The sequence below is a fragment of the Pyxicephalus adspersus genome, chromosome 1 (genome assembly GCF_032062135.1).
Source record: "Pyxicephalus adspersus chromosome 1, UCB_Pads_2.0, whole genome shotgun sequence".
NCBI lineage: Eukaryota > Metazoa > Chordata > Amphibia > Anura > Pyxicephalidae > Pyxicephalus > Pyxicephalus adspersus.
In genome coordinates this window covers 115,624,692-115,639,179 of record NC_092858.1, presented here as the reverse complement: position 1 = coordinate 115,639,179, position 14,488 = coordinate 115,624,692, and the positions used below count along the sequence as shown (strand labels likewise).

At 36.6% G+C, this 14,488-nt stretch overlaps 1 protein-coding gene across 1 annotated transcript in view; it reads left to right on the top strand.

The window, feature by feature from the left end:
- Positions 1-11,230, top strand: part of GOLT1A (golgi transport 1A) — a 92,384-nt gene extending 81,154 nt beyond the window's left edge. The window contains exon 6 of the transcript XR_011922526.1: positions 11,099-11,230. The gene's annotated coding sequence lies outside the window, so the exon portion shown is untranslated. The remainder of the gene's footprint in view (positions 1-11,098) is intronic.
- Positions 11,231-14,488: the final 3,258 nt, after the last annotated feature.

Sequence of the window (14,488 nt, the reverse complement as noted above, 5' to 3'; positions counted from 1 at the left end):
ACATGTGCTGCAATTTTTCTGATGATTGTGTCACATTATCGGAGGGTGAAGAGGATCAGAAGGAACTGTTGATCAAATGCAGACTTGCCGGGAGGTCAGGCAATAGAACTCCCCACAGCTCTATTACTTTTTCATGCACTATCAAACCTTTTATAATACCAGTGTTACCAAAATCTTCTTGATTTACATAGGGGAGTCATTTGATGTTAGGATTTCATGACCTGTGAGATGAGTTACAGTGCATAGGTAGTATAAAAAGAGAATATATGACTGTGAGAACATCTGTGTGGAATACTCAAGGTAGCGTCCTCTTTATGAACACTATAAACAGTTGTATCAAGGTAACATTATAGTCAATGACTTTTGGGTGCTTGAAAACATTCTAAAAGACCCAAAAGTAGGTGTCAATGTAAATGTACAGGACATCATTGCCATTCAGTCTTAAAAATAATTTCCCTGAAACCAGAAATAGAATTGTTTGCCTTAGAATAAACAATTATATTTGTATTTCTATTTATATCCTTTTACATGGTTTAAATTTGTTTAATCTACTTTCCAATAAAGGTAGTTGTGAGTTTCTGTCTACATAATTTTTTGTTTTTTTTCTGATGATAGTACTCTAAAGAACCCCCAACCCTTACTTATACAGGACTTTCCTTTTTCATAATCTTTGAAAATGTTATATATTTCTCTAATTTTTTCAAGTTGACTTTTTAAGCTTTTTAAATATACACAAACTTTAGAGACAGGAGTTCTAATAGGCATATGTCATTAACACATTTTGGCATTTACAGTTTTTACAATACACATCATAAATATAAGCACTCTGGTGATTCCAGTGCAGTTATTGATGTGATCTTGATGTGGGGAAAGCACTTTTCCCTAAATGGGTTGATTCAATGTCCTCAACATCAATGGGGTGCACACCATTTATACCTGAAAATGTGCATTACAGCAAAAAAATATTCCAAATCATTTAAATCAACCATTACTTAAGTTACAGGTCCATCGTCTCCACATTATACTAATATTTTGAATTTTATTATGAAACAATCCCTTATTAATTTATAATCGTGTCCCTACATAATTCAATTATTACTATCATATCACGACCCATCTTATAGCCATATATATGTTACTTTCCAAACTTTTCTTTCTTTTATGAGAAAGGTTTGGTAATAGGATAATCACATTGGAAAGTAACACAGATATGGGTATAAGATGGGTCGGTGATATGATAGTATAGGTTACCCTATACTCAATGGGATTTGATGGAATCCATCATGTGTTCTAATTAATATTTATAAATGTTTGGTAACATTAAAGACATAAAATATTTTATTAGTATTAAAATAATAAGAGATGTTATAAATAAGAGATGATATGCTTATTTACATTGATTTTCTCTTCCTCCCCAGAGTTAAATCATTCACAAGGCAATCTAGTCAGGAGCCTTGGACCTGGTGGATGTTTCAGGGCCTAGCTACATCTTTTTTATTCTCCTGCAATAAACCAGGGAGATAGTAAATCTGGTCACAGCTGTTTTCGTGTTTGTCACTTGATTTAGACAGATAACTCATGTTTAGGCATTTGGTGTTTGATGGGGCCACAGAAGGACATCCAGTGAATCTTCTCTGTGCCTTCTGAAATCTTTCCTAATGTCAGTAGAAGGCATTGGGGGTTGCCAAGCTACCATCTTGCCTAAGGCCCAATTATTTTTTAACAGGTGGGGCCATTGGGTCAGTGGCTAGCACTCCTGCCTTTGCAGCACTGGGGTCCTAGGTCCAAATTGTGGGCAGGGCAAAATCAGCATTCCAGTTTTCTCCCAGATCTCAAAAACATGCAGACCAGTTAATAGGACGCCCCTCAAAAACTGGCCTTAGACTGTGTTACTGATAAACAACTAAGTTGGTGAATTAGCAATTTCTGAGATATAGCAACATATGATTTGTCAGGTTAGCAGGAAATAACTGAGACAGGTGATGCTCTTGTGAATTTTTCTCTTATTGGATATGTATTCTGTTCAGTAAATATTAAACTGGCCAGAGTGCATGCTTTGTGTTCTCGTATTACATTTTATGGTTGCATCATATCTATATATATCTGAAGAAAAACAATAATAAAATACAGGGAAAATACAACCTAGCCTGATTCAGCCTGAGAAACATAAAACAGTAAAGGAAAAAACAAAAAGAAAAGAGGAGAAAATAAAACAAGATAGTCAGAAAGAGAGAGGAACATAGTAAAACATTACACAAAATATATAAACATTGACATGCATAGTCCAGTCTACAAACAATTAAACATAAAATCTCTCTGTAAACAAGAGTAAATTTTAACTGCATCTCCAGAAATGTGAAAAAGAATAAATTATTTGTATCCATAGGGAAAACACAAGAAAAACCTTACATACTAATGACACATTTAGCATGAGTTAGCCACATCTCCCAATCCAGATGGAATCTCTTGTATTTGTCATGTGCTATTGCAAAAGTTTTCTCGAAAAGAAGAGGTTATAAATCACCTCTAAAAATTTAGGCACTTCAATATTTTTCCATTTTCCAACTGGTTTTGCATTTAAAAAGATATGTGTGGCTACTGATCTAACTCCCCTAGGAAGTGTGGACATATTACCATGTAACAGAGCCATTACTGTGTTCGGACGTAAAAAACTACCACTTATTCCAGATATTAGCATAAACACTTGATTCCAAAAGGAATGTACAGATTTACATTGCCACAATATATGGAATAGAGTGCCTGCAGCTCCACATTCTCTCCAGCAGTTCTTTTAAATAGTTTACGAGAAATGTGCAAGTCTACCCTGTTTCCCCGATGATAAGACACTGTCTTATTTTTTTTGGAAGGCCAAAATATGCTCTAGGGCTTATTTTCAGGGGGATGCCTTATGGGTCCATTGCAGAGATTTTGGGGTACAAAGTAGGTTAGCAGCCCCCTATATCTGACATGATGCATTATATAGTGAAGTTTCAGATTTTTGGTACAGGAATGGTAAGCGGGGAGCAATATATGACCGGTCAGCTCTGTATGATAGCTTTAGTTTTGTATATCTTTTAATAATAAAATGCTGCAGAAATTCTTGATTTGTCATTTGCTTTATTTAATGCATGTACGTTACAATAACTACAAACATTTCAATTTAATTAATTTTTCAATTCAAACTTTTCTAGTTTTAAACATACATCTTTAATGTTTGTTTGCATTGTGGCATGTGACTTTTATCTCAATGTCAACAGTGGCTCCAGACGAAAAAAGGTTTGGCACCACCAGTTTAGAATAGAATAAAGCTACACCTCTTTTCTTCTCTGAATGTCAGATAGTTTTTATGTCAATATTTGGGAGCTGAAAGCGTTCAGAAATATGTTTCTTTAATAGGTCCCAGCTAGATTTCAGCTTTAATAGAGTTATAAAATTGTAAAGCTTTGGTTCTCTTGATAAGGGAAATAAAGCCCTAAACTTTATGTGTGAAACACATTAAAAGTGGTACAGTCACAGAAGTAGTAAATATTACAATAGTACCGCAACTACCAGTAAGATGAGATGCCTAAGACCAGTGACTTGGAAGCACAGAAACCAGCATTGGTTCCTGGGGAAAAGGAAAGGGTAAATGAAAACAAAAAGTAAACAGCATAACAAGGAACATTTAGTGTGATATATTGGTAACCAGAGAGAGAGAGAGCTCTGGAGAAGGAAACTCTGGATTAAAAAAAAATCACTACAAATGTAGAATCCAACGGGTGAGGGCTTGGATACCCCTACCATTGAGTGAAATATAAAAGTTAAGATACATCCACAGCATTATATATAAACTTCTACTTAGTCATCAATAAAGTAGAAGAGTCATAACAGCCAAGTCAGGTCCATAAGGCACTCAGAAAAGTTCCAGATAAAATAAACTGGAGCTAAAGAAAGAAGTTCATTTGGATACACAGTTAAATTAGGAATGAAGAGGATTAAGCCAATTTAGATTGTTTGTTATAAAGAATAAAGTGGAGCTTTGCTTCCCCCCGCTGGTTTTGGGGGAGAAGGAGACCTAAGAAATTAGACCATGATCCTGCATCAGGTTTTCCCCTACTTGAAAAGTGGAAAAAGTTGATAGAGCTGAGTCCTGTGCGTGCAGTCAGTTTTTGAGTGAGCATTATCCAAGTCTGGAAGTAGGGAATGCAAAAAGTGATGCACTGCCACAACCAGGGCTTTTATGGATTCAGGTAGGCCCCTGATATGCAAATTATGATGTCTGAACTGATTTTCCAGGTCATCTAATTTGTTTTCTAACTCGTCAAAACGTTCTTCCAGTTCAGAAATGCAAGTGGCATGTTCAATGACCTGAATGGTGTCATCAAGATTTGTTCAATAGCATCCAAGTGCTGCCCAGTAGGGATGAGCGAGAATGTCAGAGACAATAGGGATGAGCGAAAATGTCCTTGAACTTCTAACGGGTCAGTGAAATTTTGAGAAACAGATTTCGTGGACCCATTGGAAGATCGAGGAAATCATTACAGGAGGAGTACGGCAGCTGCAATGCAGCCGTGGGAATCCTCCTGTGCGCGATCCCCAGGCACTAGACCTTAAATGAGGGAAAGCCCTCATTTAACCTCTAGTGCTCGGGGATCACGCACAGGAGGATTCTCACGGCTGCATTCATGAATGCAGCTGCCGTACTCCTCCTGTTAGTGTGAGTTCCGCGGCTGTGCTCATCAATTAATGCAGCCGTGGGAATCATCACAGGATACAGCAACCCAGCTATACCTGGGGCTTGTTATTTGTAGGCCTATATATTCTGGCTTCACGAGCCTTGCTATGCCTTAGCATTGGATCTGTGTCCTTGTATCTGAAACTTGCTGGTGCTCTGGCCACTAGCCCTCTGAAATCCTGTCGTAGCCCTGTTCATATTTCTGCTAAGTTAGGTGCTATATAGAGCCAGTCCCTGCTAATTATTCTCAGTCTATAGCATATAGCTGTAAATAGCTTGTTGTCACTGTATGTTTTAGGGTTGGTTGTACTGTGTTTGAGATTCATTGTTGTTTGCTGTACTGTATATGCATTAACTTACAATATTACAATAAATACAGCAAAGTATATTAGCGTATACTACCAATAATGATCTCCTTCCTGTTCCTGTTAGAAGAAATCCTAACAATGGGGGAGAGGAGGTATCTCTGAAATCACCCCACTCTATAATGATGGTGTTGTTTCTGACAATGACTCAGTTAGGTAGAGGGTAATTGTAAACCCCCCCCCCCTTCTAACAGCATTTTCCTAACTTCTCTCTATTCCTATCTTTCCCTTCCCCTATACCCTCTTTCCCCTTTACCTTTTTTTTACCCCTTTTACCCCCTCTTCTTCTTCCTTCCACTTCTCCTTTCTTATTCCTCCACGTTTTGCACTATTCTAATGTAAATGCTTTGTTTTTTTACCCCAATTTTTTTACCCATCATATCACTTACTCTCTGTAAATCCCATTTTCTCTGTATGAAAAAGGAAATGTAACTGCATGTGGGGGACTCTTGTGGCTAACTCCTCTTAAAATTTAACACTATGGTACCATTACAAGAAATGAAAAACTATATCTGTCATACCGTACTACCTTGTCACACATAGCTGGCCACTTACCTTCTGTGAACCCTAATTTCCCAGGAACAGGGAGAAGTAGGGACCTGAAGATGTAGTGGTAAAGAAATGTACATCTTGGCTATCCGTTACATCTTGGCTATCTCTATTTCTCAGTACTCATTGCAGAAATTTTGGGGTACAAAGAAGGTTAGCACAGCCCTATAAGTGGCAGGACACATTGTATGGTGTAGTTTCTGCTCTTTGGTACAGGAATGGTGAGAAGGGAGCAAAATAAAATAATTATGGTAACTAGAAACCTTTTAATTTAATTTTAAATTAAAACTATTCTAGTTTTAAACATACATCTTTAATGTTTGTTTGCAATGTGGCCCGAGAGTTTTATCTTATTGTCAACAGTGGCCCTTAGATGAAAAAAAAGTTGGGCACCACTGTTCTTGGTACACTTCAACACAGTTTTATAACCTCCCTAGCAGTAACCCTGAGCGTGACTCAGGGTAGAAAAAAGTTGCTGAAACCGGTAACCCCGAGTCACACTTGGGGTAGGTAAACTTATGGGAAGGTAAGTAAATACAGCTTTACCTGATCCGCCGACGTCCCGCGTTGTCCATCGCCGCTATCTCTGTCTTCTTCTTTCTTCCTCCGGCGTCTTTTGCACTCGAGTCACTGGGGAAGTTCCTGGTGACATTGGTGCATGTGTAGGTTGCCGGTGGGGCGGGGCGGGAAATTCAAAATCCATTTGTATTGCATTCAATACAAAATAACTGTATTGAATGCAATGCATTGGATTTATATGAATGAATGAATATTTATTTTACAATATAATAAAATAGTACAAGTATTAATTACAAGTTTAATTTATTATTTTTATATGATTTTGTGTTTCCAACTTTATTATACTTATACTGTTATATTGTGAAATAAATTTTCATGAAAAACAATGTACCACTTTTAGACATATAAAACCGGAAGGAAATGAACCGTTAGGGAGGTTAAAGAACTTGCAGGAAGGTTGTTTCCAACCTCCTAGAGAATCAGTCACAGTTCTTTTGAGGATGTAGGCTGCCTCAAATGCTTCTGTCTCTTCATGTAATCCTAGACACACAATAAATTTGAGACCAGGCATTTGTACAAGTCATATTGTCACTTCCAGGGCTCTTGATCTTCTTTATGCTCAAGATCCCATTGGCTGTATGTTTGGGGACATCACCCTGCTGCCGAATAATATTGGGGACCATCAGGTGCTTTCCTGATTAGAATGTATGATGGATAAGTATCTGCTTGCGTTTCTCATTGAAGACACCTTTAATCCTGACCAAATTCCCAACTCCACAGAAATACAGCCCCAGGCCTGCAGGAAGCTTCCACCACAGTTCACTGTTGCCTAAAGGCACTCATAATTGAACCGTTCCCCAGCCCTTTGGTGAACAGCCTTCTGCCAAATTTGGTGAACTGCCTTCTGCCAAATAATTAAAATTTTGACTCAGAGCATCTGTGGTCAATTTACACCCCATTTATTATGATTTTGTGCATAGTAGAGCCACTTGGAAGTGACTCAACTATAAAGACTTTGTCTGCCCAGACTTCTTTGAGAAGTGGATACCATAAGGTGTACCTGGATCCCACACTATAAGTTGGAAGCTTATAGTTCTGCTAGAAATCTTCTGATATCCTTTGGGAAAAACAAAATGCCTGACTTGCAAATGCACCTATACTAACCGATGCCGGTATGAAGGCAACGGTTGGTCACACCAAGTATTGATTTGATTTTTTTTTCTGTTAGCTCACCCTTCGTTTTAAAAACCATTAAGAAAAAAAAACATTAGAATTTATGTTCATGAAATCATTATTTCTTGCAGTACAGCATTTTTTTACTCAAGCCTAACACTTTTGCACAGTGTTGTATATGTGAAAAGATTGGACTGGCCTTATTTATTAAAACACTAATAATAAAATGCTTTTAAGAATTAAATAAAGTATTTTTTAATGAGTGAGACTGAGAAATGTCAGCATTTACTTTTTTTCTGAGATTTGTATATTTAGAAATAATTCCCATAGTGATTTATTTAACAAAATGTACCTGTTTTTTCATTCTGATCAAATTATTGGGATTAGAAAGTCTTTAGGTTGAGTGTGATGGATGCTGTTGCATAAATGGTGCATTACCTTGGCCGCTATCTATGTAAAAACAGCCATGTTATGTTTGGGACTATGGATCTTGTCATCCTCTAATGGCCTTTTTCTCTATTCTAACTCCTCTCTCACTACCCAAACTCCTTGCCCACAATCCCCACCCACGCTCTGCAAGAGTGTTTTCCTATGTGATTGGATGGCACTGATGCAAAAACTGACCTTTTGAGCTGAACAGGAAGATGTAACTGTAAACAAAGAAATTACAGCAGTCACGCTATTTTTGTTATTGTATTTGCCTCACAAGACATAAGGGAAACACAGGCAACAGAACCACCACCACAAAGTCAGCGGACACTACAGAAGAATTGATAAACTCGGGCTCTGCAAGGGTGGAGCATTTCAAGTTCTCTTTCCAGGCTGTGTGATGAAAAAGTAAGGGGAGAGATAAAGGGGGCTGCATGTCCCTTCTGTAAAAAAAACGAAAAACTGCCTGTTTTCAGTTCTTTGTGCTTGCATACCAGGACTGGCCAAGCATGATCAATTACCACTTGCATGTGCAGAATTTATGTTGTTTTGGCCTGAATAATCAGGATGGAGTGACAATGAAGTGATGAGAGGTGAGTTTATGTCTGCTTTAAACTCACCTGCCGGTGGCAGCCCTGTTATAACAAACAAAGCTTGCCTCCTTTACTGACGGCTTTGTCCCAGTGCTATATTATTAACACATTTTTACATATATAAATTGAAAACATGTTGGTAGGCGTAAATGTTTATAAATTTGGTAATTTATATTGCTCTTTTTAGTTCACTCATTCCACCTAATTCCTTTCAGGTAGCTTTATGTACATTTGCCCACCACTAGTCAATTCATTATATATATATATATATGTTTGTCCATCTTTAAGCCAATTCAATTCTGCTTTGTTTGCCCTACAGCAACATTCTTACTTAACCCAAGAACATTTAACTGCCTCCAATTTACACTAGAACAAATAAACAAGCATTTTTTGTTGAATTAATAAATAAATGAATTACTATGCAAATTATATAAATATACCTTTGGTGTAGAAATTGATTTTTTGTATATATTTAACAAAATGATTGTTATTTTTAGAAAAACATTTTAAGGTAGTAAAGAGAAATAAATTTGTATTAACTTCAAACATTCATAAAATGTAAAAATATAAAGCTCCTTCCTCTTCAAATAGATATTTCAATTCAGTATACGATTATCACGCAGTGCTGTGTTGGTGTACACGTTAGCTAACAACCTATTTCCTATTTTCTCATTTTTAGGTTGCTTACAATTTACTAGCCATATCCTTATCATCCTCATTACCTAATGCTTTTGTAATCTCTAATGTCTGAAAATGAATTGTCCATTTCCTGCATAAATATTGACTAGGGAAAAATAGGGTATACAAAAATGAAATAGGAACACTGTAATTCACCTATTGGAATTACAGGTTTCCTAAACACATGAAAGTAATCATCAACTACATTAGACATGCAAGATTCCAAGTTATATTAAACAAGCGACCAAGGGTGTTAGACCAGCTGCAGGCATCCTGTCTCTCACTATACCACCACTGTTCCACAGTATTGGAATTTTCCAATATTGCCTCTTGAAGATCCAGACTTTTTCCTCCCTTAAGAACATTCAAATACTTTGGATTCTTTAGTCCTAATTGCAATATAGAGAACTTTGGATTCATATCTAATTTAATTCTCTAGACTATCCCTCATTGGCACCTTGAAATACATGTGGTACCTTTATTTACTCTTTACAATACTACTAAATCTAGATCCTATTTTGTCATCATAATTATTTATGCATGGGAGGAAGGCTATTCTTTTTTAGCTTTCTCTCCACTTTCAGCTCTTAAGTATACCTGCTGTGATTAAGATACTTGCCGTGATTAAGTTTTTAATAAATTACCCATACGGACTTCATTACCTTATAGTGGACCCTTACATATGTCCTTTGACTGAACATCAAATCTTGTACAAAGTACATTGACAAACTCAACACATATATGTCTCCCTTATGCCCTGAAAAATGCCCTTCGGCAAAACGTGTTGGGCTACGGGACAAGACATTTTGTTTGCCAAATTTAACTTATTGCACAGCTTAGAAGGACTATGTGTAGAACCATCAGCATGGGAGTACTATGTTAGTATCTCACATTGTTGTTAACATTACTTTTCATTACCAATATATATTATTTTCTTTCCAAAAATAGCCTCCTCTTTTTCTTCTCTAACGTCATAAGAAACCAAATCTGTCAGTAAAGAGAACTTCATCAATTTTCCTTTCACAACATTTTACTTCAGCCATTATGGGAGATCTGCCTGTAAGAAGGTCTACACTGAGGGGGGACTGCTACTGTGAAGGTTGTCAGGAAGAAGTGGTCTGTCACTGAGGGGATATCTGTCACTAAGTGGGATTCTGCAGCAAAGCATGTCACTACTGGGCTGGCACTGAGGGGGCCTTTACTGAGGGGGATGTCTATAACTGAAGGTGGTCTGTCACTGTGCGAAAAAAACATACAAAAACAAAAAAAATAGAAAAAACATTTTATATTCATCATATCTGTGCCCACTCAATCTCCCCAAATAAATAAGCAAGCGCTATTCCTTAGCAAAACACATGTTTGCCTCTATAAAAAAAATTCAATTTGTAGAATATAATTAGTAGAATTTAACTGTCAGTCCAAGCAAAATATTTTATGTTCAGGAGTTTTTTGCCATAATCTGCAATCAATGCACATCTCATTAGCCTACCATGCAAAGCAACCAACCTCTTTCAGTGGGGCAATATCAGTAATCTCATACAATATCTGTACTTCCAAAATCTTCAGGTTTTTTTCAAGGTTTGAAACTTTTGTTTGCTTGATTGGACAGACCCGAATGATATAACTCCCATGCGCTTGTAACACTTCAACTTTATTTTATTTTATATTTTTATGGTGCATAGGTAAATCACCAATACCAAAGTATCTAAAGCCAATTTTAAAGTTTTTTTTTTCAGAATACCGAATATTTAAAAAAAACCCTGTTAAGTTTCTATATTTTTTGCTTTTTTTCCCATTTGTGTCCTATCAGGATTGATCTGTAGGCAACACAACAGGTAAGAAAAGTTCAATAAAATCTTCTCTTAGTTATTACCTTAACAAGTGTTCTTACTGGAAGATTAGCCCATATTTTTTTACAATTTAAGGTTTTGCCTCACTTATATGACACAATCAGTGATAAAACCTAACTGGGTTTTTACCTTTTCTATGCCCTACTAAAGAAGAAAAATACTTTAGTTTAGCTATGAAGAAAACATGATCATTCTTAAGATATTTTTCGCCTATTATCTGTCCTGCAGGACAAGCACTGAATCTGGTGCCTAAGAAGAATCACTGGACAAGTTCTTTGCCATGCTCAGATAACCTGTTTACCACATGGAGAATGAAAAAGAAATCTGTATATGACTTTCTGTGTAGGAAGAAGAAAATGCTCCCAGCTGGTCAGCTATGGTCTGGTGAATTAACCCTTCCCAATCGTGTTATTCCTGTACCTGAAGGAACCTTTCTGGTGGAAAGAGAGAAAGATCTGTCGACCTATAACTGGAACTCCTTTGGGCTCAGATATGGAAAAAGACAATCTGGGACAGTAAATTCTAAAGTAAAAATCTGGTAATATTGATAGATTGTAGACAATCCTGCTAATGTGTTAACAAAAAAACATTCAGGAATAGTAATGGTCTGATTTACTAAATTTGGAAGCTTGTTTACTGTGCCAATAATCTTGGTTTATGCTGCAGGTAGACCCTAGTCTACTCATTCACTATAAAAATATAGGAATATGTACATACTTACATTCCGAACTGAGCCTATGTACATACAAATTTAGTAAATTAAGCTGATTAAGGTGAGCACACATCCCCATGATTCTAAGTGCCTATTCCAAGCCTACATTACCTCACAGGACCCAGGAGGTGAATAGGGATTTCAAAATTGATTTATTTAACATAAATGTTAATGTTTGACATTTGTTCTTTTTTTGTTTAAGGAAAGTGTCTTTACAAATAAAAAATGGAATCTCATATCACTCTTAATTATTGTGTGTGGTATTCTGGTTATGCAATCATTTGTTCAATTCCATTGGTATTACAAATATAAGTAGTATATGATGATCAGAATATGATATCCATTGATTGCACTAATCAAAATCCTAAAATACCAAATGTTATTTGTATTATTACATGTGTTCAGGGATCAATAGATTTTATTAACAAGTGATACACATAGCTTTTTAATACAATAAAAACATGTTCATACACAAGTATTTGTATGTAATATGCTGCTGAGATATATATACCAAACTTTATTCTCAAATGTTCCTCAAATGGTGGAAAATAGTGTGAAAGCATACATACTAAAATTTCCTTCATCTATTCTTCCAGCTAATCAAATTAATTTGGCTGGATTCACACATTACTGTTGACTAACTCCAATGCAAACGACAAATGCTTCACCCACAATGGCATTGCCTTTTAGCACACTGCAATGCACAGATAAGAATCATATGAATGTTCCTGTTTAGTTGTAGTGACCAGGCTGTCTCTGAAGCCGAGGGGCTGAACTCCTCTGAGCCGCGTAGCTCTGCAGGGTGTAAGTGGTCCTGGTAATCCAAGTCCACCAAACCCATAGAGAAGTCCTTGTCTACATTAGGTAGATTAGGCAGCATTTAATGAAGCCGTAACAGGTGGAAACTGCTATTTTTTTGCCTTTTTCCACATCCTCTTCTCATACCTCTTTTTAGAGGGATTTCCAAACCCTATGTGCTATGTGCCAGTGTCATGTAGTAAAATCATAAATAGTGCTACTTTCTTTGATGAAACTTTGTCACACATTTGGCCTGAATTATTAAAGCTCTCCAAGACTGAAGAGAATGCATTTGCATCTCTGGGTAAACGAAAAACCTGAAATGGATCTGGTCCAGGATTAAAAACATTTACTAACCAATAGCAAATGACTTTAAGAAATCCATTCCAGGTTTGCTGGTTCACCCAGGTTCACAGATGAAAATGCATTCTCTTCAGTCTTGGAGAGCATTAATAATTCAGGCCCATATTGTCTTGGGTTTTGGCAACAAAAAGGCCCACACCAACTTTTTTACTTGCTAGTTGGATAATGAAATACAAGAGTTAGATAAGGGGGGTCTTATCTTAGAGGGACAGATGTAGTTTTTCTTGTCTACAACTTGTTAACCATCAGCTCAATATAAACAGTTTCAGATATTGCTAGCAGATGTTACCTATACTTTGACTATCAAGTAAATGTGAAATGTAAATGATACTTATTGTACATGCATTACAATGAGCACATCTAACTCCAACTAGAAACATTTTTCAGGCATACATTTCAACGTTACTTCTTTGATTATACTCCTTAGTACTTTAAAACCTTTGGTGAAAATGATCAAATTACCTTAACAAGACACTGAGACCCATCACAATACTATATTTAATCATTTACATGTTTATCCACCAACTATACTATAACTAGCCACAGGTATAACACAGTTATACCACCAATTCTAAATCAATTCTTTCATCAGTCTGTGCAGTATGTCTTCCCACCCCTTTGCATGCTTTCTGCTATGCAGAGCCATGCACATGACCAAACTATCCCTTTTCATTTTTCTGCATCAGCAATACTACATCTAACTGAAATCTTTGCTTATTTACTGAAATTTCAGCCTGGGAACTGGAAACCATTCTTTGGTGCTGCAACCTGCAGTAGTATACCTGACCCATGGTATAAGCAGTCTAGTACATAAAGGCTTCTCTTTCTCAGAGGCAGGTCACATTGATATGCAATAGCAAATAGGCAAACACTACAACAAATTTCAATCTAGAAACGTTTGATATATCATCGGTGGCTGCTAGCTTAACACATTCACCATTATTCTAGTTAAGAAGCATTGAATCTTTATCAGTGGTCGCCAACTTTTGGTTGTCACGTACCACTAATTTCAAGGACTCCAATGATGGGAGAGTGAGCAGTTGTGTCAAGAGACACAACCCACCCACCGCCCTGAGGCTACGATCCGTATGGGGGACATGGTCTGGTGCGCCCCCCCAGCAGGGTCATTTCCTGACTCTGCTGGGGGCGCACCGACCATAATCGCGGACCAACAAAATTTTCGGCTGATCTATATTGTATCTAAATTGTACCCAAAAAAACATAAATGTAGCTGCCTTTAAAAACAATTCAAATGTAAAAAGAAATTCTGGAAAAGAAAAGTCACCCCTTTAATTTTGTATTATCTTAAGGCAGTTTTTCTAATAGATTATTAATTCACATTAATTAATAAATTACTTGCAAATCAAGGTAAAAAAAAACATTTTACATTTTTTGCAGCCTTACTGCAATTACACAATTAGAGGCTTTATTAGTATGTCCTCCTGCTGAACCAAACCCATCCCCTACCTAATATGTAAGAAATTATAAATAATATTGAATTTATACTCATATTATTTGGGATATTATCCTCAATAATATTCATCATTTTTTACAGCTGCAAAACAAATGGCAAATAATAATTTTGTCACTATCAAGGTTTAATAATATTGTAAGGAAACAGAAGAAAGAGAGTGGTTTTTGGTTTTGTGGAGGAAGCAGATGTAGAAAAATAACAAAAAAGGTACCCTAATTGTTTGGGTGTGTGTGTGTGCGGGGGAGTGGGGGGTGGGGGGTCGGGGTATCTA